General features: G+C 47.8%; 1 protein-coding gene across 1 annotated transcript in view; it reads left to right on the forward strand.

Annotated features, from left to right (window-relative positions):
- Nucleotides 1–22081, forward strand: part of MTSS1 (metastasis suppressor 1) — a 160848-nt gene that overhangs the window by 498 nt on the left and 138269 nt on the right. The window lies entirely within an intron of this gene.

The raw sequence follows: 22081 nt of genomic DNA on the forward strand, positions 1-22081 counted from the left end.
GGTGTCTGCGACCCGCAGGGGGTGGATGCTTGGGCGGACACCTGATTCCCCGGGGTACTGGAGGGGGCGCCTGGCGCGGTGGTGGGGAGAGGGGAGGGGCTCTGCCCAGCTGTGAGAAGGAGCCCCCCAGCCCGAGAGACTGGGAGGGAGATATCCCTCTCCCTTGTGGGCTTTCAGGTCCACCTGGGGGCTATCTGAGCAAATTAGGTATTAATTAGGCTCTTCCAAAGCTGGTAAGGGTTTGCATGCCTCCCCTCGGCCCTCCCCTGGGGCGTGGAGCAGAAGTTCCCAGAGCAGTCTTGCGGGGGACCCCACGTCCCCAGACTGAGGCTCCCAGCCCGAAGGCGAGACTGGGGCACCTTAAACAGCTGTATTCCCCACCCGCCTAACACGCACAGACACCAGGTTTTCTCTTGGAAGGATTGTGAAGACTGTGTGTGCGTGTGTGTGTGCGCGCGTGTGCGCGCGTGCCCGCCCCCGCGCGCGTGAGTGTGTATGATGGGGGCGGGGAACAACACCCAGGCTTTTTCCTGCGAAGGGTGGGACTGGGGATAACCTGATCCTTGAATGTGGATTTTCTGTGCATAGAGATAGACCAGGGCCCTGTGTTACTAATCTAAAGGAAATATAACCAGCCGCGCGAGCTGGCTGGAGGTGGGAATTGGGGGCGGTGGGGGGAATTTTTTTTTTTTTTTTTCATGTGTATTTAGGGAGCTTCTCTTTGGCTCTAGCCCAGCCCCAGTTTGCCTCAACAGATCCGGGGAGGTGGTGTTTAATTAAAAGCTCGGCTTCCAAAACGAGTGGGCAGGTTTGGAAAGCTGTGCAGCGAGTGGGTGTGGACAGCCCCTCTTCAGCCGCTGCCTGCACGCCTGGAGGTGCTTTTGTCTCTTGAAATGTAAGGTTTGGAGAGGGTTCCGCCTGGGAGATGGACTTTGGGAAGGAATGCTCAGCTGTCATGGCCTGTTTTCTCCTCTAAGCACCAACTGCCACCTCACCCAGGGTGAACTTTGCCAAGGTGCTTGCGTCCTGGTCTGGTCCATTTTGAAATCCTTCTGCAGAGCCTGTGCCTTTTGTCAGAAATTGACATTCGTGGAGCATTCTGTTCAGCGACCCGGCTTGCCCAGGAATGCCTCTAATCCAGCCCCTTGGAATTAGATGGATTATGTCCTGTTCAAAGACAGCCCTTTCATTCCTTTGCCCCCAACCCCCATTGAATAATTGAGACAAAGCTTGGTTCCCTCTGTAGACTCTGGGATATTTCTTAAGTGAAATCTACAGGCCTTGTAATCAAACAAGATTTGGTTGGAGGCACACGTGGATTATGATCACCAGGGGAAGATTTTGAGATGGGTTGGGAGAACTGCTTGTGCATTTTGGAGGAGAGAAATGGATGTTTCTAGTCCCTCTGTATAACGTGGACCCAGTGACCTAACCCATGTCCCCACTGCAGTCTCAGTGCGTTCACACCTGATTTTTTTCTCCTCTTTGTTCATTAATCCAGAATCCAGGCTCAGTTCTCATGGGTTGGAACCCCAAGCCCTTCAGAAAGTAACCCACTTCAGGGCGGGCTCCCATGCTTTCCACCTGGTGTCTCCTGGCTGCCCTGCAGTGCTTTCTGGCTGGGGAGGCCAATTTGTGGGTGCTAAGGTGGTATGCTTCTCTTTCCACAAGATTCCAGTTAAAAATAAAGACTTGTTTAATACCCTTTGAGTGCTGGATCTATAGTTTGTGGTTCCTGAGCTCTTTCTCTGAATTGAGTCGGGTTTGTTTAACATCCTGTTGGGAAGACATTTATTTTAAAGGTTTATTTTGTTTTGGCAGTCAAAGGTTTTCAAAGTGGAGTGGAAGATGAAAACATGCCTTGAGATCTGCAGAATTTCAGACTTTTGGGGAGTAGAGAGATAAGGGGAAAAGGGGGGGGGGGTCTAATTTCCATGATTGTTTATGCCTAAGTTGCAGAGTGTTTATCCTGGAGTTTTCTTTGGAAAAGACTTCGTGGATTAGAAGGCAGTGACATTTTAAAGGAGAATTTTAAAATTTGGGCATGTAGTGTTGTGTGGGATGCTTATGCACAAAGTTGTCAGCAATAAAAGTCAACTTTTTAATATCTGAAGTGAGCTGTCTTTCTAAGGACCTGCTTATCCTCCTTTTTTCTTGAACTCCCACGATAGTTTACGACGCTTGTGGTCCCCTTTCTGTTTGCTGTGAAGGACACATGTATGTTTTGGAAGCTCATTTGGAATGCCATCTTGAGAACATTTTTAGATTATTTTCTCAGAAGTAATGTTGAAGTGGGGTGAGGAAAGGGTAAGGAAAAAAAAATTTTGTTTTAAAGTAGCATTTGATTCTCCAAAATGTACAGCAACACAGGAAGGGAGTCAATTTCCTCTTTGGAGAAAAAAAAAAGAAAACAACAAAAAATGGAGTAATTTCAAGGCTTAGCCCCATCCATCTTCCCAAACCAAAGAACCTCAAGACATGGAAAAGCTGGGGAGGATTCTTTCTGCTTTCTTCCAACGATCCTTCATCTGGCTAAGTCCTAGGCTGTCAGGGTGTGTGTTGTATCCTTTTCAGGGGGGCTGGAGCAGTGAAGAAACCCTCATTTTCTTCCACTGGGATCCCACAGCAGCTGTTAAATAACTTATTGATTCCTTGATGAGAGGAAACCTTGTGTTTTTTCCCTTTCTTCCACTCTACTGTGGTGGCCACCAATGAATGGTGGTGTGCAAAATCGCTTACTGGCTGCCTTTCCACGTAAATCAAGTCGTCTGATGTGAGCTGGTCCCAGAGGGAAGGATTCATGTGGCTGGAGGCATGGGCCCATCGCGGTTCGTCTAGGGGAACTGTAGCTTGGAAGCAACTGTGGAAGGCCAGATGACTGACTTCTGGTGTTTCAACCCTGTTGACTACATTAGATGACCCTGAAATCTTTTTGGAATTTCTCTCCAAGTCCCAAGAAACACAGCTAATGCTTCAAACAGCAGATGTGTGCCATTACTTTCCTTAAAACTGAGCTGTGACACATAACATTGGTTTCAGGTGTACAACATACTGACCTAAGATTTGTATTTGAAAATCTTTTTAGTTAAGTAATTGAACCGGCATGTAGAATTCGGTGATGTTTGGAAAGCTTCTAAGACCAGGAGACCCTGGCCAAACTTGAGGTCAGTTCACCCTGTTGATGCCTGTCTTTTTTTTTAATAATTAACTTAGTTAAAAAAAACAAGAAGTTGGAGGCTAAAATCACATATTTTCCTCTGCCTTGTTGCTCAAGAGTCAGCATGTTAGGAGCTGTGTGGGGCCCGAATGCAGGGAGAACTTTGTACTGGGTTGGAAAGTGTGTTTGGGGTTATATAATGTGACTGGGGGTGAAAGAATATCCAACCCCACCTTGAATTCCCCACCCCACGCCTCACTTTAGGCAAGGGTGTCCTGTTACCAGCACCTGTGCCGAGCAGAATAGGGGCCTTGTTCAGTTTTTTTCCGCTGCCCCCCACCTCTGTTTGCCACCAGTATCCTCCCCTCCTAAATTCTACCTAAAATTAGACCTGCTAAAGGGACTTCTTGAATTCCATGGAAATCTTTGTGGTTCGAAGACACGTCATGATATTTTCCCTTACTCATCACAAGATCAAGAATGTGAGCAGTGAATCCAGGGCTGAATAATGATTTCAGGGTTTTCTCTGCCCCCACCCCTTACTGTTTTGTTTTGGGGTTGCTGTCAGACAAGAGGTTCACTTCCTCAGGGTTTGTTGAAGGCCTGCTGTGTGGAAGGCCTTTTGCTGGGCGGTGAGGAGCCAAGGCTGCCCTTGGAGAGCTGCTTGTCCAGTTCAATTCAATATAGTGGCCATGAAGGAGGGGCTGGTAGTCCAGCCTGGGGAAGGACATTGGTCAGCCCTTGTCGGACTTCCTTTTGACTCTTTCAAAAGAAGGAAAAAAAATTTTTTTTCTCTAGAAAGATACTGAAAGTCCAGCCAAGGCCTCCGCCAGTGGCCTGGGCTCTGAGGGAGGTGGGCTGCTCTGTAAATGGTGATGTGCACAGACAGACAAGCCAAGCCCTTGTGAAGTACAGATGGGCCCCACGTCGCTTTTTCTCTTAGCAAATGGCTGTGTTTGCCCAGGCTTTTACAGCTTCCTCAGTATAGGCCTCTGGGAGAAGGAAGAGAAGTGAAGATGTCATAAAACCGGCAGCAGGGAACTGCCGGGAATGGTGCCTGTTCAGAGATACAGGGTTTGCTCTCTGTAGATCAATTTTCGAGGGTTTTCAGGTATAATTTTTCTTGTCTCAGTTTGAGAAGAAGTTTTTTTTTTGTCTTGGTTTCAGTGTCTCTGTGGGGAGAATCTCTTATACATCATATTTAAGCAGATTGTTTAGAACTTGTTTGATTCTATGAATCTTTGTATTCTGAGATCCTAGTTGGTAAGAGTTGAGAGAAGATCATTCCTAGTCACAGTTTGCGTGGAAGGTAGGCTGACTTTGAATTTTGCCCAGTTCAGCTGTCACTTAGTTCTTTCTTTTTTCCAATTTTTATTTATATTTTTTAAGAGAGTAATTTTATTTATTTTATGGCCATGCCATGTGGTATGCGGGATATTCCTGACCAGGGATCGAACCCATGTCCCTTAAGTGGAAGTGTGGAGACTTAACCACTGAAGTGCCAGGAAAGTCCCATCATTTTGTTCTTATGAGACTAACATGTACTCACAGTCCTGCAGTATTGATCAAGCATCGGTGTCGTCACAAGTGTTGAGCTTGATGCTGTATTTTCAGCAAGTGTGAACAATTTTTTAGTACAAGTGTGTCCCATGCATACTCTGCTGCTGACCTTTTAGCCTTCGAACTCTTTTTGCCTCTTGGGGTAGAGACAAAGGAAAAACTAAAACAGTGTCAATTTGGCCGGCTCACTTGAGGTCTTTAAAGTGCTTGGAGGGTGAAAAGGTTGAAACTATTGATTCATTAGGCTCTTTATCTGTAATTTTCATCTAGGCCCTTTCCATTTTCCCAGGGATGGGCAAGAGCTGGCCAGATTCCTTCTATATATAGTGAGACCATTTAGATATTCCAGTCGGGTATGGGAAAATGAGATCATTTTGAGTTTGCCATTACTTCTCGGAACTGCCTTCAGGACACTTTCCCCTAAAACCCACATCTTTGCAAAAACAGAGAAATACCTCTCCCTGAGCAGGGCAGGTTCAGCTGCGTAGGACAGCAGACAGGACACATTTGGGACCCTGAAAGGGAACTGTGATGCCTGAAGCCATTTGACTCAGATTTTCAGATCGCACTGCTGATATGTCCTTATTAAGTAGCAAACTGGAGAGACAAATGGAATAAATTAATTGGATGAGCACTGAGGAAGCGCATTGTATTTGGCTGCCAAGGTTTTTCCTTGAATGAGCTGGAGACTGTGGAAGGGTTCATCTGAGTCTGTGTCACGTACACACATACATGTTACAACCCTCCCCCCAAAGTAAAACCAACTCCCTCCCCAACATTATCAATGTTTCCTACCTCTTAGCCCAGGGAAGACCTTGGCATGGGGCTGTGTCATTTGCTGCTTCCCAATTTAAGATGCTCTGGGGTGCCACCTGGCATACAGGTGCTCTGTATTTATTTGGGCTCCCCTGGTGGCTCAGTGGTAAAGAATCCTCCTGCCAATCCGGAGACTCAGGTTTGATCCCTGGGTTGGGAAGATCCCGTAGAGAAGGAAATGGCAACCCACTCCAGTATTCTTGTCTGGGAAATCCCATGGTCAGAAGAGCCTGGCAGGGCTGCAGTCCATGAGGTCACAAAAGAGTCGGACATGACTTAGCCACTAAACAACAGCAACTGTATTTATTGCATGTAGTGAACAGGGGGCTGGAAGGGACTCAATGAAAATCTATTATGTGCCAGGATTTCCTGTTGTCCTCACATCACCCCCACTTTAAAGTTGAGAAAATTGAGGCTTTGAGTTGATCATTTGTTTAACGCCCTGGTGAGGTAGACTGGCATTCAGACCTTGGTCTGTTTGACCCCTAAAGCTGGAGCTCTTTGACCCACTCCAGTGTTCTTGCCTGGAGAATCTCAGGGACGGGGGAGCCTGGTGGGTTGCCGTCTATGGGGTCGCACAGAGTCAGACACGACTGAAGCGACTTAGCAGCAGCTGGAGCTCTTTAGAGCATGACTAAGGTAGAGAGGGGGCTGTGCATGAGTTTTTAGAAGGCAGCATTTCACTTGCCTGAGTCCCGCAGGAGAACCTAGCAAGGAATCGGGGTCACATCGCAGCTCTTGCAGCCCAGAGCCAGCCTGGGGGTGTGAACCTGAGCTGAGACTCTGGGAGGACTCGGGGCAGGGGGAGTGGAGATGGGGGTGGGAGGCTCCCATCTGGCTGTCACTTTTGTGGAAATGGTTTAATTTATAATATATCAACATGTTGTGGCTTTCCTGCTCCTCCTACTTACCACTTACAGCCTTTCTCTCTCCTCCCCTCCTCCTGGCTTCCTAGAAGGGAAAGTCACCCCCAACCTTGGCTTCTGTCCTTGTCCCCATACAAAGCCCCTATGGTCTTCTCCATGACTGACCAGAGGGCCGCCTTTATATGTCCGTGGAGCCCATTGGGCCCTGAGGTTGGGTGACTATGCTTGTCAGTACCCTCAATTACATGAATTAAGTAAATTCACCCAAAGTTCAGTAACTCCTCAATGAGAACACCTTGCCTTGAATTCACTTTGTGTCCAGCCCTGGAACTCTCTTGTAAAAGGACTTTCTGTATTGAATTATTTCCTTGTCACCCTCCAGTTGGGTTGAGTCAGTCGAGCCATGGCAAGACTGTGTTTGGGGGAAGTTGATGGAATTCACCAAGAAAACCTCCCTTCTGTGCCGATTTCTTGGCAATATGACCTCCATCATAGTGTCTAAGTGTTTTTCTTTTCCTGTCTAGTTTAAGTGGGTGGAAGAAAAAAAAAATCAATGGAGTGGCTTTTGAGCTCTGTGTCTTTTTATTTGCTTTCTTTCCCTTGAAGAATTTGGACAGCAGTGAAAGTATTAGCTGGGTCAGCAGCAGCCGCCTCCCAAGTCCTAGAGGTGGACAGTGGGTTTTGCCTGGGCCTCGCTTCCCCGACACCTCCCCCAGGCAGGGGTCTTCAGGGAGCCGGAGGGGTGGGTCTGGCCAGAGGAGGAAGAGGCGGTTCTGCGCCCCTTTTGGTAGAACAGACATGGTTACAGCGATGAATGCATTGGATTTCTTGGGAGCAACAAGACACTGATACCTGGGACCCTATTCCACAGAAGGTCTGATTCAGTGCCTCTGGGGTACACCCTGGGCTTTAGGATTTTTAAAAGTACCCCCAGCTATACACAGTCTGAGCACCCTTGACATGTTTTCTCAACCTTGCCTGAGTAAAAGTGTCTTTCCATGGTGACACAGCAATGAGAATCTGCTTAACACTACCGGGCTTCAGGATGGGCAATGTTGTGTATTTACTACAATTAATAAAAATAAATTTATAGTGAAACATTAAAGTGAATAAATTAAAAAAAATAGCAACAGACAAAAAGCATCTTTAGAATCCTTGGATGTTTTTAGTTGATCCGTAATAGCCCTGACCAGTACGATTTTATACTATCATGGAATTTGTCAGATACACTAAGCACTAGCCTCGTGTGACTCTTGAGCACTTGAAGTGTGGCTTGTGCAACCGAGAAACTGATTTTTAAATTTTATTTACTTGCAATTTGTTTCAATAGTCTTGTGTGGCTAGTGGCTACCGTATTGGACAGTGCGGATCTATAACATGGCATCCAAGTGAAAACAGTGCTTTCTCAGCAGCACAGCTCCCTGCCCACATCCTATTTATTCATTCCGGCCACACCATTGCCCCCAAACCCCTTCCATGGAAATTCTGGAGCTACTGCTGAGCTTGGAGGCAGAGTGGTGGTTTAGTTGCTAAGTCATGTCCAACTCTTGCGACCCCATGGACAGAGGAGCCTGGCAGTCTACAGTCCATGGGATTCTCCAGGCTAGAATACTGGAGTAGGTCGCCATTTCCTTCTCCAAGGGGGAGAAGGAAATGGCAGAGAGATTTGGTTTTAAATCCTGTGGGCCAATTTCTTCATCTCTCTGAGCCTCATTTTCCTCTTCTGTGAAATGGGTCTCATAAAGTGCCCATCTTTACAATGTTGTTGGGGGGATTCTGAAATGAGATTGTATTTGTTAAAGGGCTTTGCACCATGCCTGACTAAGATGTTCGCTGCGGTTATATTGTCTTGCAGATTTGGGAATGAAGTGTTCTGTAGTTTTGAAATCAATAATTATCTCCACCACTTCTTAGGGCAAACAAGACCCCACCCTTTACTGAGCTGTATTTAGAACTTGCAAATGAAGTTGCAGGAAATGGAGAAGTTGAGTTTTTTCTTCTTCTTCTTACTAAGTATATAAATCACTCCTGAGTTCATTATAACCTCATCTGGCTCAGCAGGGCCTATTGGCATTTCTCTGTTTGCAAATCCTCTGTAGATAAAGGTAGGGAAGGCCTGGGTGCCTGGCTGAGGTCCTCAGGGCCTTTAATGCTTAAAAAAAAAAAAGCCTTTTAGAGATGTTTACACCAGTGTGAGGAGAGACGGGTGCTTGGTACCGGCCGTCTTTTCCTGTCCACCTTGTTTGAGTTGCGGCTTCTTTTTCTGGAGTGAGCACCAGGAGATGCAGTCTCATTTGCCTCTAGCCTCCATTTTACCAACAGCTTTGTACTGGCTTCTGTCCCTTCCCAAGACTTGGCCATGTTTGGGTTCTTCCTACCTGCCTACTGGGGGTTCCCTGGTAGCTCAGCTGGAAACGAATCTGCCTGTAATGCAGGAGACCCCAGTTCGATTCCTGGGTTGGGAAGATCTGCTGGAGAAGGGGTAGGCTACCCACTCCAGTATTCTTGGGCTTCCCTGGTGCCTCAGCTGGTAAAGAATGTGTCTGTAATGAGGGAGCCCTGGGTTCGATCCCTGATTGGGAAGACCCCTGGAGAAGGGAACAGCTCCCCACTCCAGTATTCTGGCCTGGAAAATTCCATGGACTGTATCGTCCATGGGGTGGCAAAGAGTCGGACACGACTGAGCAACTTTCACTATCTGCCTACTAACTGTCTGTGGCCCACCTGTCTTAGCCAGGCCTTCGGGCCTCCCTGTGATTGACTGTAGTGGAGTGGCCTGCTCTGTGCCCAGTGTCCCCCAACCTGGATCCCCTGGCTTCTTTGAACACTTCCCGTGCTCTTCGTTCTTGCTGTTGTCCCACTTGGAGGACCTTCTCTGCCATGTTTTGCATTACTGAGATCTTTCTCATCCTTTAAGGCCTCACCAGAAAGGTCGCTCATTTCTCCATCTTCCTCTTTCTATCACATCAGGCACTCTTGGGCGTTTTTCCACATGCATGTTGATTCTACCTGTACTCATTGCATGCTGCCTTAAGTGGTTGCCCTTGGAGCTAGGTTGCCACTTCTAGCTCTATTACTCTGGGCACGTCACTCTTGTTCCCTGAGCCTTGATTTTCTTACCTGTAAAATGGGTGGAGTAATAGTCTCCTATTAAAGTTGTGGAGGATTAAAAGAGAAAGTATATGCAAAGGGTTTAGCATGAATAGATAAAATGGTCTTATGTCTGAAAGTGAAAGTCGCTCAGTTGTGTCCGACTCTTTGCGACCTCATGGACTGTCCATGGAATTCTCTAGGCCAGAATACTAGAGTGGGTAGCCTTTCCCATCTCCAGGGGATCTTCCCAACCCAGGGTTCGAACCCAGGACTTCCGCATTGCAGGCAGATTCTTTACCAGCTGAGCCACAAGGGAACCCAGAAATCTGCTGGTAATTTCTAGCAGAGTAGCCTGCCCACAGTGGTACTCAGATGTTTCAGAAAATACAAGAAACCTGTACCTTCGCTTTGATAATGCAGTAGAGACAAGAGTGAAATGTTTTTCAACTTTCAGCATGTAAATAATTTGAGAGAATGCGGTACACATATTCAATAGATATGACAAAGCGCCTGCTCTCTGCCAGGCACTGTTGGGGCGGGGGAGGTGGGTAGAAATACATCCATGACCTTGCCTGAAAGTTGTTTAGTCTAGAGGAGTCACAGACAAGTAACTGGAAATCAGTATGATCAGTGCCTTAATAGACGTCAGCATGAAATTTTGAGAGGGGTCAGGGGAAGACCTCTGATTCTCATTTAGAGCTGGGAGACAGAACCAGGGGGAAGGTTTTGGTACAAGTACAAAACCTTCCCCCTGGTTTATTTTACTTACTTAACAAGCATTTGTATGGTACAACCAGGCACTATACTAGTGCTTTATGGAGACTGTTAATTCTCCCAGCAACCCAGGAAGGTAGTTACAAATGCATCTATCAGTGAGGGAGTTATTGCCATAATTCCCATTTTACAGATGGGAAACTGAAGTGCAGAGTGGGTAAGCCATTTGCCCTCATCATGCAACTTAGGAGAGGTACAGTGGGAGTTGAGCCCAGGCAGTCTGGCTCCAGGGTCTGTGCCCTTAATCCACAGGGCTGAGCTGTCTCTTACAGCATTTTAGTATTTCCTTTTCAGATTCTGTAGTGGGTATGTCAGTGATCACTTTGATCATCATCCTACTGATAACTTTAGGACTCAGGACGAACCAGATAAAGCAGTAAAAAGCTAGGCCCTCCTCTGAGCTGCTTGAAGAGGCTCAGCAGGGCCTCCCTTTATTTCAGGAGGGAGTTGGACCAGCCAACAACGTGAAATCGCTGGGGGGCCGCTGACTCGTTCACAGAAGGAAGTGTGTGGGGCGCAGGCGGGGTGCGGTTCACAAGGGTCTGACGTGGTTGTCCGAGGTGACAACCGCATGACACATGTTTGTGTTGCTGGAGAACCCCGCCTCTGTCAGGGTCTCCCCAGTAACAGCTCTGCAGCCCACAGGGTTGCACAACAGGAAAGGGGGCCGTGGAGGGGAGGCGGTTGGAATGGCGGCAAGATTAGTTCCCAGGAAGACCTCTAAGTCTCACTTCTGAGGCCCGGCTTGCTGCAGCCCGGCCGGCAGCTGAGCGCGAGGCCATTAAGGAAGTCTTTGAGTTTGGTTTAATGGTCCCTCTTTGTTTTGAAGTGATTGTTTACTGAACCTTCAAAGCCCGCTCTCCAGCAGGATGTGATCTGGGGCCTGGATAATTGGATGAAGCACCCCAATAGGAAGCAAGTAGCGGGGAGCAGGGCCAGGAGGAGACAGCTGATGGCCAAGCCCTTGGCATCCGGGCCCTGGGAGACTTCCAGCCACTGCTGGGGGAGGGGGTCACCCTGCCACCAGGAGTAGACCTCGAGTCAGGGTCCCTGGGAACCTGGCCTCTTTGATGTTGGGCTGGCCTTAATTAGGGACACCCTAATTAAATCACAGAGAAGGAAGCTTTCCCCTACATTTAGCATGAAGAGTTAGCAAATGTTTTGAGAGCATTTCTCGAGGGATTACTTCTCTAAGATTATGCAAGTAATTGAAAGTTAATGGAAGAAAAAAAAACCTGAAGACCTCAGGTTAGTAAAAAATGAAAGTCACCCATAACCACTTGATTCCAAAGTGGGTTATGGACACACCTTTTAGAGGAAGGCTATTGCAGCTTTTGCCCTGTCAGAAATTTCCTTTTCCACTTAGCTTTTCACTTAACACTTTCTGTGCTTGTAATTAGAAGCCGGGTTAGTTTTAATGGCTGTGTGGTGGTGCATTGTTTTGTTCATGGTTAATTGATTTAGTTGACACCTGTTGGAGGACCTGCTGTGGGTCAGGTTCTGTGTTAAGTGCTGAGGGATGTGTGTGCGCTAAGTCACTTCAGTCTTGTCTGACTCTTTGCAACCCCGTGGACTGTAGCCCACTGGGCTCCTCTATTCATGGGGATTCTCCAGGCAAGAATACTGGAGTGGGTTGCCGTTTTCTTCTCCAGGGGATCTTCCTGACCCAGGGATTGAACCCACGTCCCCTGCATTGCAAGTGGATTCTTTACCTTCTGAGCCACCTGGGAAGCTGTAAGTGCTGAGGACCCAGCAGTTAACCAGATGAACTCAGATCTCTGTCCTCTTGGGTCTTACATTCTAGTGGACAAGGGATGGGCGTCTGGGACAGACAAACTGAATAAGTCAGTTGTGTTGTATTTTAGAAGGAGTGTGTGTGATAAAGCAGGCTCCGTGTCGTTGTTTTTAAATAGGGTGGTTGGGGAAAGCCTCACCTCAAAGAGAAGGTAACATTTGGGGGATAACTTACGAAGTATGTGGACATCAGAGGAATAATCAATGTTCCAGGCACAGAAAGAGCATGTGCAAAGGCCCTGAGTCAGGAGCCCAGTTCCATAGTGATTTGTGATCAGGCTGTGTCCAGTGTTTCACCATGAGCAGCTCTTCAGCAAATAGATCCTTGCAGTTACACCTTGATTTACATTGGTGGTTTCCCCACAGAGATTTATCCTGAGTCAAAGGCACATACTTTCAAGGCTTTTGAAACCCATTGCCGAATGCCTTTCAGAAAATGTGTGTCTGTTCACGTTCCCCTGCGCAGGTGATTATCACTGGGGATTACTCCTACAGAAGCATGGCCTGTACATCAGGACTGAGAAATCGCTGAGGCCACAGTATCCAAGACCTGAGATGGCTGTGGCCTGTTGTCTAGAGTGATAAGTCTCAGATCTGTGTGTAATTTCGGCCATCAGAGCCTGAGTGTCCCCTGGGGAATGTGTTAAGTGCAGACCCCTGGGCCCCACCCCCAGGGATCTGGTCGTGTTGATTTGGGGCTGGGTGCAGGCATCTGTAGGTTTAGCAGGCATTCCCTGGTGGTGAGTCTCTGGGAGCTTGTGCTGGGAGTCTTCCTTGGGTAAGAAGAGGTGGGGGTGGCTCCTGGGTCTCCCTGAGCCACCACAAGCCTCCTCTGCAGCTTGTGGAGTGGGTGGGATCTCCCTGCTCTTCCCCCCCACTCTCATCCCCCAAATCACACGTTCCCTGGGTGTCTTCCAGGTGAACAAAGTGACTCATGTCTGAATGTAGCATGATCTCCTGTGCTTCCTATCCTTGGCTAATTCTTTTTCTTTTGCAGGGAATGCTCCCTCCCTTCCTTTCTTTCCCCCTCTTCTTCCAGGCTTCCCAGGTGGCACTAGTGGTAAAGAATTTGCCTGCCAGTGCAGGAGACACAAGAAATGTGGGTTAGACCCCTGGGTCAGGAAGATCCCCTGGAGTAGGAAATGGCTATCCACTCCAGGATTCTTGACTGGAGAATCCCATGGACAGCGGAGCCTGGTGGGCTACAGTCATCTAAGACCCCGGTGAGGAATCACTCTGTCCAGAAATTTGTACCAATTGCACCTTCCAGGGCTTTATCTCTAGAGTGTGGTGCTCTCCGGGATCAGTGGCTTACACAGCAGCGTTCCTCAATACTTTGGCTTCTTTTAAGCCCCACCCGGTGCCTGTGCATACTGCTGTTAGTCACTCAGTCGTGTCCGACTCTTACCACCCCATGGACTGTGGCCTACCAGGCTCCTCTGTCCATGGGATTCTCTAGGCAAGAATACTGGAGTGGGTAGCCAATCATTCCCTTTTCCAGGGAATCTTCCTGACTCAAGGATCGAACCCAGGTCTCTTGCATTGTGGGCAGATTCTTTACCATTTGATCCACCAGGGAAGCGCAACCTGTGCATAGTAGGTGCTCATGAAACGTCCGAGTCTGGGTGGCCTTGTATGTGACTCATTAAAATGGCAGTTGCTAGCATTTCTGGACTGCAAGATGCTAGTCACCCTTCAGCGCCCTCCTTTTCTTTGACTTACCCTTGTTAGCATCCTTTGAGGAGGGGACTACCATGGTCATCGTTTACAGATGAAGATAAAGTGTCACCAGATGACTGAGTCATGTAGGTCTGGGGAGATCTGAAGCTGGGCAGCCTGACTCCACCCACTAGACCACACTGATCCTTTTAGACACTGGGTATGGCTGCTCATCAGGGCCTTCTATCCAGGCAAAGAGATGGACATTCAGTGGAAAGACTCTAAAAAAAGAGAAATGACTGTAGACGTAACAGGCACAGCCCTTTTTGGTGGTTCCTGCCCAGGTGTTATTCCTAGCAGCCTGGGTGGGGTTTGGGGCTTGTGGAGTTTGGTGGGAGGGAAAATCTGTTGAAGTGGGAGGTGCCAGCATCCATGAAGTGTACACAGAGCTGTAAGGTTCTTTTCATAGGCATTTTTATTGCTGGTGAGCTTGGGTAGGTGGGTGAGGGTGGGCGTGTAAGGAGGCAACCGCTGATTATCCGCAAGGCTGTCATCCACTTGACGGACAGGAGTAATTCGTGGATTAGGCAAGCTCCAATCAGAAAATAAAAGTCCAGGAATGGTTTTATGGTGGAGGGGTTTACGCAGCTCCTTTCATCAGAGGACCTTGGGAGCCCTTCATCTTGCTGGATGGGGTGGGGAAAGGTGGCTTTGGGGACAAAGCTGTGACAGGTACCCACTTCTGGAAGTCGAAGATTCCTGCCTCATGCTTTAAGAAGCGTGGAGTCCAGTGGTGCTCCTGCTTTGGTCAGAAACTTCCTCTTGAAGCTTTGTTTTTGTTTCCCTGAAGGCTGAACTCACCTAGGGGTGTCCCTGGAAGAAGGGGAGGGATGCTGTGGACTGTACCCCTCACACTCACCCTGGGGAGGGACCTGGTGGCGGGGCTGGGGATGGAAACCTGGAGAGATGCTCGGGACAGGCTCCCCCACCTCCTGGTAGAAGCCAATCAGTTCCAGTGTCCACAGGAAACCTGAAGATGTGACAGAATCAGCCATAATCACACCGCTGATGGTGGTGACTCAACATTTCCAGTGTGTGTCTATCTGGTGTGTGATGTTTTCTGCACAAAGGGCTTTTCTTTTATGTTTTCTTTTTCACATGGTTCTGGATCCTGACCATTTCTAAGGTGACATTACAGCTCGCCCAGATCCTTTGCAGTTGTAATCGGGGGTTATTTGTTTGGGGAGCCCTTGCTCGCCATTCTACTTTATCTGGTTTTCTTATTGTTGTTCAGTTGCTAAGTTGTATCCTATTCTTTGTGACCTCATGGACTGCAGCATGCCTGGCTTCCCTGCCTTTGACAATCTCCCAGAGTTTGCTCAAACCCACGTCCATTGAATCGGTGATGCCATCCAACCATCTCATCCTCTGTCGTCCCCTTCTCCTCCTGCCTTCAGTCTTTGCCAGCATCGGGTCTTTTCCAGTGAGTCGGCTCTTCGCATCAGGTGGCCAAAGTATTAGAGCTTTAGCAGCAGTCCTTCCAATGAATTTTCAGGGTTGATTTCCTTTAGGACTGACTGGTTTGATCTCCTTGCTGTCCAAGGGACTCTCAAGAGTCTTCTCTAGCACCACAGTTCAAAAGCATCAATTCTTTGGCTTCTACTGAACCCAGATATAAAGCAGGATTCAGCCTGCCTACTGGGCTTCCTGCAGCCTAGGGCCAGGTCTGTGTATCTTGCTGCTTGCTCTTTCCAGAGTCAGGGTAGTGCTTGGAGGGGCAGATCAGGGATCACATTCTAGCTTAGCCTAGACTGCTAGGATGCAGCCTCTCTGGCCCTGGGTTTCTTCAGCTGTGGGGTAACAGCAGCACCTGCCTCATGGGGTTTTTGGAACACGTAGTAAGAGTGTGTATCAAGCTGTGCCCCTCCAAGCGTGGTTTATGGACCGGCAGCCTCAGCACCACTCAGATGAAAGATACAACATCCAGGCCCCACCTCAGACCAAGAGATTCAGAACTGCGTTTTTGCAAGATCTCCAGATGTTAGTATTGTCAGTTAATGTTGGGGACGTGCTGATCTGTTAATGAGGCATCTAGCAACTGTTCAGAACATGGTGATGTGTAATGGTGGTGACAGTGATGCTTATCAAGGTGAAGAGGGGTTTGGGAGATGACCTGTCCAGTCATATATCTAGAACTTGGGTTCTCATCAGCCATAGCCACTGGTCAGCCAGCTTTCTCTGGAACCTCACTTCCTGTAACCTGTCCCAGCTGGTCCCTATTCTTTTTCAGCTTAGGCAAATCCTCCTTCCTCCTGGGAGTCCTCTTCAGTCTCTGGCTCCTCTCAAATGGCCCTTCCTCCGACCCAGGCTCCGGGCTCCTCTGTGTTCCCCAAGCGGCAGGCCTGGTGTCTCATTCCCTCAGCTGTCCCTGAGGCTCCGCTGTCACGTGGGCAGGGCTGGGAGAGGCGGTGGCTGCATTATTTATGGGGCACTGTGAACTAGCCGGGCTGGTAAGTTACAGTTTTTTTCTTCTGCTTTGTGTGGGATGCCATCCCGGGCATCTGTTTAATACAAAGCAAAAGAGAACCCCAAGCCAGCAAGTGGCCTGCCCAGCGTTTGGCTGTGGGATAAGTGGAGGAGACGATAGGGACTCGGTATCCCCAGAGCTCAAGTCTGGGTCGGGAAGATCTCCTGGAGAAGGAAACGGCAGCCCACTCCAGTGTTCTTGTCTGGAGAATCGCGTGGACAGAGAGCTTGGCTACAGTCCACCAGGTCACAAAGAGTTGGACACAACTGAAGCAACTTAGCACACACCCAGGGCAGCCCGCTTGTCTGTCTGCTCAAGTGGCCACCAGCCTCTTGGGGAGTTGACCGAGATAGGTAGGCCTTTCTCTCAGAAGTAAGAAGATGACTTTATTCTCCTCCCTACCCTCCAAGGGACCAGGCTGCCTTCAGGTGTATGATGGGGTCGCCAGGTTCTCTTGTCGCTGTACTGGTTTGGGATTCAAGTCACCCGCCATTTGAATCAAGCCCCATTTGTAGTTCAACCCTGGATCTTGCCCTAGACAGCTGCCCACGCTCTCCCTGTCCGTTCTTCCATCTCCTGCTTCTCCCAGCATCAGTGTGGCACTCTGGTGTCCCTTGGAGGAGTCCACATGTGTCCTCCCCGTCTCCCTGTCTTTGTCCCTGTTATTGGAAATACTTTCCCTTCTTCCCTCTGTTTTTCTGTCCTCAAGCCCACAGTTCAGTGGGGAAAACCTAGGCTCAGAGAGTGAACTGCATGATGTGAGGGAAGCAGGGGGCGGGTCCCAGGATGCTCTGCAGGAGGTGACATTTGAACTGGGTGCTGATGGCTGAGTAGGAGTTTTCCAGATTATTGAATGCCCCCCAGAGGTTAGAAGAGAGAACAGTCGGTGTGGGTGGGGGTTCGGGGTGGGGGTCTGTGTGGTGGGCACCCTGCCTGTGGCTGCAGACTTAGAGCCTGTCTTCAGGCAGGCCCCGTCTCTCTCCCTGTAGGAACTGGGCAAGGTCAGGCAGCTTGCTAAAGAGAGTCCTCCCCATGCTTGCAAACACAGCAGTTTCCAGCAACAGGGGTCTCTCCTTTCTCCCAGAACCTGGTGTGATCTGAGTTCTATTCTCAACAAACTGCCAAGGCTTCAAAACCTCCCTGCCCTCCCCCCGTCCCCCGGCACCCCCAGAGAAATTCAAGAAGGAGATTCCAGAAGGCGAGTCTCATTTCCCTTTGCCCGTGACTTTGGACTTGGCGGAACCCACGTGCTCGGCAGGAGTCTTGTTTTCCTTGACTTTGGTCTGTCTGGAAAGCTGTGAAACCTGTGTTCTCTGGTGAGCTCCACAGTGGGGTCTGTGTTGAGACTTCCTCGTAGTTTTGAGGATGCGTCCCTGGGGGTTCCTTAAACATGAATAGAGCCCCGCCAGACACAATGTCAAGAGACAGCTTTCTGGGGTTTCTTGGTGGGTAGCGCGGATTAGAAAATTAAGGACCACACTGGACTTGCTTTCTAAAAGGCCTCTCAGTGCATATGGTGTCTTGATTGGCAAATTTCTTCTGAAATTTGAGTCTGCTCCCCTTCACCCAGCCTTGTTGTCTAGAACAACCCAGGGCTTTTTTCTCTCAGTAACCTTTTCATTTTCCAAGTCCCTTCTTCATTCCTTCCAAGCTTTTGAATTTTTGTAGTAAAATGATTTTCAACTTTTTTTTTCCTTGAAAGAAACTTAAAAAAAAAAAAAAAATCTGGAACAACCCAACATCACCTTGCCTTTTAAATTTTAATAACGTTTACACACTACATTTCTCAACAAGGAGATTTTTGTCTTCTGTTCTTAGAAGTTTTTTTTTTTTTTTTAGAATCCATTAAATTATATATTGCCTAAAACAGGTGGGCCTGATACTCTTTGATAGACTGTCAAATATCTAGACTGTCAAATATCATTAAGTCAGGAGAGAGTGGCTGTTGGCAGCCTTCTTCTGGCAGAGTGGGTGTTCGTAGGCGGAGAGCTGGGTGCTGTACCCCCTAATTGCAGCGGGGACCCTCCTTCTGTTGCTAATTTGGTAAAGACTGAAATGAGGCTCCAGGTGGGGGCAGGTAGTCATTTTAAAGTGGCTCTAGCACTTGTTTTCAGGCACACGCATCTGGGGTTTGAGTACTCATCCACCTTGTACTAGGAGCCGCAGAGACACTGGCAGACGCTGTGTGTCCTACTGTCTCTCTCCATGTCTGCTTTAACTGTGGGGAACTCAGGATGCACAGTTGGCTCTGTTCTTAGCATTGAGAATGAGGGATTCCAGCCTGGGTGGACCGTCTGACCTCAGGAGTGTTTTTTGGCCGCACTGCATAGCTTGTGGGATCTTAGTTCCCAGACCAGGAATTGAACCCCCACCCCACCTTGCAGTGGAGGCACAGAGTCTTCACCACTGGACCCCCAGGGAAGTCCCAACCTGGAGAGTTGTAAACATCTCTCCCAGCATCCCGAAGGAGATTCTTGGGAGCCTGCAGACGCTCGGATCAAACCTGTCAAAGGTTATTGAGCCCTTACAGAGTGCCTGGCACTGCTCTGGGTACTTGGGATGACTGACCTCATCTCCTCCTTGAACCAATCCGGGGCAGTGGTGACTGACGCTTGCTGGAGTCAGACCACCTGCCCGCTGTCATGTGGCAGAGGGGGAGAGCTAAGATTCTGGCCAGCAGGTTGGCCCCGGTGTTTGTGTTCCTTATTTCTTTCCTACATTCTTTCAGTGTTCCGTGATGTCAGTGTTCAATAATGGTGATGGAATTATACCTTTTTATTGTTGACCATTATAAAGAGCTGGCCTGAGAGATCAAGTGACGTCCCCCGCCCCCGACATAGTTCACTGGCAGGGCCATGGCTAGAACTCAGGATTTGGTGCTCCCGCCATTCTGGTGTATTCTCCCTGAATGTGTCTCACCTTTTTCTTAAATACTGTGGATCATCTTGGTGACCTTCTGCAGGGGTTCTGTGGATAGGAGTGGTTGGTGCTGGAGAGAGGGGGCCTGGTTCTCATGTCCTGTGTGCAGATGGGAGATGCTAGTTCCTTTGACTGGAAGTTGATGCTCAGTGTCTGTGAATATCCTCAGGCTTTTCGTAAAGCTTCTCATGTTGTCTTGTCGACCAGAAAGAGAAGGACTGGCTAGATGAGGCTGTAATTGGTTGGTAACGCTCTCATGTTCTGAGGGATGCTGAAGTCCATCTGAACAGAGATCTCTAGTGCCCAGCCAGAGGACTCTGATCTTGGTCCATACCCCTATTACCTGGATGTAGATATTTTAATAGAAGGCATGTTCATATTTGGTTTTGATAACAAAATGGTAAATGCTATAGGTGGGATTCCCGATAATGTCTTAATGGACCTGGAAAGGTAGCCTGAGCCCTTAGAGGTTTCATTCAAAAACAAAGTTGCGCTCTTGGGTTAAAGAGACTTGCTGGGGCACAGAGATGGGATGGAGGCTAAGTGGTTTAGCAGATGATGACCAGACCTGTGCATGAGTGTTGGTGTCAGTAGCTCAGATGTAGCTGTCAAAGGACTTCTGCCAGGAGCCAGTCAGGCAGACTCCCTGGCCTGGTGCAGCTCAGTGTCCCATGGGAGCACATTGCCGCTTGGAGGAATAAATCCAGAGTGTGCAATTGGGCCGAGCAGGTCCCCAGTGCACAGACGCAGAATTGATGGATGTGATCTAGCAGCCTGGGTGAAACAGATTTTAGGGGCTGTATGGATTGTAAATTCAAGGTGCTGTTACTGCCAGAACCGCTAATTTGATCTTAAATTTTTTTAAGTGTAGTGGTGACTACATTGTTTTCATAAAAATGATGTATGACCCTTATTTTAAAAAAAAACAACAACAACAGGAAGCTATAGCAATGGAGGAAAGTACAAACAGGAACACAACACATTGGTCCAAATCTCAGCTCCCAGGAATATTCCATTTTAATGTTGGGTAGATGGTTTTCCTGACATCTTGCACATTTTCAGGCAGACTTGATAGCTCAAGAAATATATTGTTGTTCAGCCACTCATGTCCAATTCTTTGTGACACCATGGACTGCAGCACGCCAGGCTTCCCTGTCCATCAACAACTCCCGGAGCTTGCTCAAACTCATGTCCATCGAGTCGGTGATGCCATCTGACCATCTCATCCTCTGTCACCCCCTTCTCCTCCTGCCTTCTATCTTTCCTAGCATCATGGTCTTTTCCAGTGAGTCGGCTCTTTGCATCAGGTGGCCAAAGTATTGGAGCTTCAGCATCTGGCCTTCCAATGAATATTCATGGTTGATTTCCTTTAGAATTGACTGGTTTGATCCTCTTGCTGTCCAGAAGACTCAAAATATATAAATGAACACACTTTTAGAACAGATGTTCTGTGCAAGATATTTTCAAAATAATAATTATTTAAAAAACTGACATTGAAATGAAGTAATACTGAAGAAATTGCTGAGCTTCAGATAACTGTTTCTTCACCAGAAGAAACTCATTTCCCAGACATTCCTCTGAAGCAGTGGTTCTTTACCAAGGGTGATTTTGCCCTGTAGGAACAATGTCTGGGCATTTTGTCACATCCAGTGACATCCATGAGTGTTACTGACATCTAGTGAATGGAGGTTGGAGCAGCTGCTGAACACCCTGTAATGCACAAGACAGGCCCCCACCTCCATCTTGACAAAAAAAAAATTATCTAGCTCAAAATGTCAGTGGTGGCAAGGTTCAGAAAGTATGCTCTTAAAGAGTAAGGGGATGTATGGAGAGAGTTACATGGAAACATACATTACCTGTAAATAGATAGCCAGTCGGAATTTGCTGTATGACTCAGGGAACTCAGACTGGGGCTCTGTGACAACCTAGAGGGGTGGGATGGAGTGGGAGGTGGAAGGGAGGTTCGAGAAGGAGGAGACATATGTATACGTGTGGCTGATTCTTGTTGATGTTTGGCAGAAAGCAGCAAAATTCTGTAAAACAATTATCCTTCAATTAAAAGATAAATTAAAAATTTTTTAAAAGACACAACATTATAAATCAACTATATTTCAATAAAATAAATAATAACTGAAATAAAGAGTAAGGGGGGAAGAGATTATTAAAATTATTAGGGGAAAAATTAGAAAGCTGAAATCATTATGTTTTAACTCAGTTTCAGTTTTAGTCTATTTTAATGGGACTTACTTTTTCCTTTTTTTCCTGGGCATAGCTTTAATTGGAAGATTTTAGTGTATTTACAGAAGTCCACAGCTCCCACAGAAGGCCCCACTGTTCTGTGCTTCCTGCTGCCTGGGGATTGATGGGGCTTCTATAATAAAAAATGAGATGATTCACTGTATTACAGTTTCTCCATCCTCTCTCCTTAATGACAAAATCAAGAGGTGTCATATGTTATTTTTACCTTGTGAAGGTTCATAACATTTATATTCTATCCTACAACCATAATCTGCCAGGTGTTTAGAGTTAGTTCTATGTCTAAATGATTCGGTGCCAAACACCGCTTCTCTAACCACGGCTTCCTCTTCTCTGGGTTTATTTTGCATTGACTCTTAGTTGGTTACCTGATCTTGTTGTTCAGTTGTTAAGTCGTGTCTGACTCTTTGTGGCCCCATACACTGCAGCATGCCAGGCTTCCCTGTCCTTCACTGTCTCCTGGAGTTTGTTCAAATTCGTGTCCATTGAGTTCTATGTTTAAATGATCTGATGCCAGACACTGATTTTCTAACCATGGTTTCCTCTTGTCTGGGTTTATTTTGCACGGACTCTTAGTTGGTTACCTGATCTTAGTATACATTTCTTTTTTTTTTTCTTAGTATACGTTTAATGTGCTGTGTCAGACCCCACTCTGGTTTG

Source organism: Bison bison, unplaced genomic scaffold (assembly GCF_000754665.1).
Source record: "Bison bison bison isolate TAMUID 2011002044 unplaced genomic scaffold, Bison_UMD1.0 scf7180017864108, whole genome shotgun sequence".
Classification (NCBI taxonomy): domain Eukaryota; kingdom Metazoa; phylum Chordata; class Mammalia; order Artiodactyla; family Bovidae; genus Bison; species Bison bison.